Raw genomic sequence first — 350 nt, 5'->3', positions numbered from 1 at the left:
TAAAATTAAAAATTAAAAATATCGGAGAGAAACCCCTCGGGGTTTCCAGGTAGGCGGTGAGGGCGCGGAGGGGTGCAGCTGGACGGCGGGGGCTCTCGGCGCTCCTCTCCCCGTGGGGAGCGAGGGTAAACGCTAAAAACCGGAGTTTTGTCACCAATCGAACCGAGATCTCAAATACCGCCCCGGGGATGATTAATCCTTGAATTCCTGACGGTATGGCCCTCGGACAGAAACCTGATATAAATCTGTGCATGTGAAAACAGATAAATCTGTCCTTAATTAGTTGCCGAGATACTGTTGTCCCGCTTCAACACAATATTGATCACCTGCCCCGGCTCCCTAAAGCCGCC

The sequence above is a fragment of the Egretta garzetta genome, unplaced genomic scaffold, assembly GCF_000687185.1.
Source record: "Egretta garzetta isolate BGI_Z169 unplaced genomic scaffold, ASM68718v1 scaffold443, whole genome shotgun sequence".
Lineage (NCBI taxonomy): Eukaryota > Metazoa > Chordata > Aves > Pelecaniformes > Ardeidae > Egretta > Egretta garzetta.
This window is presented reverse-complemented; position numbering follows the sequence as displayed.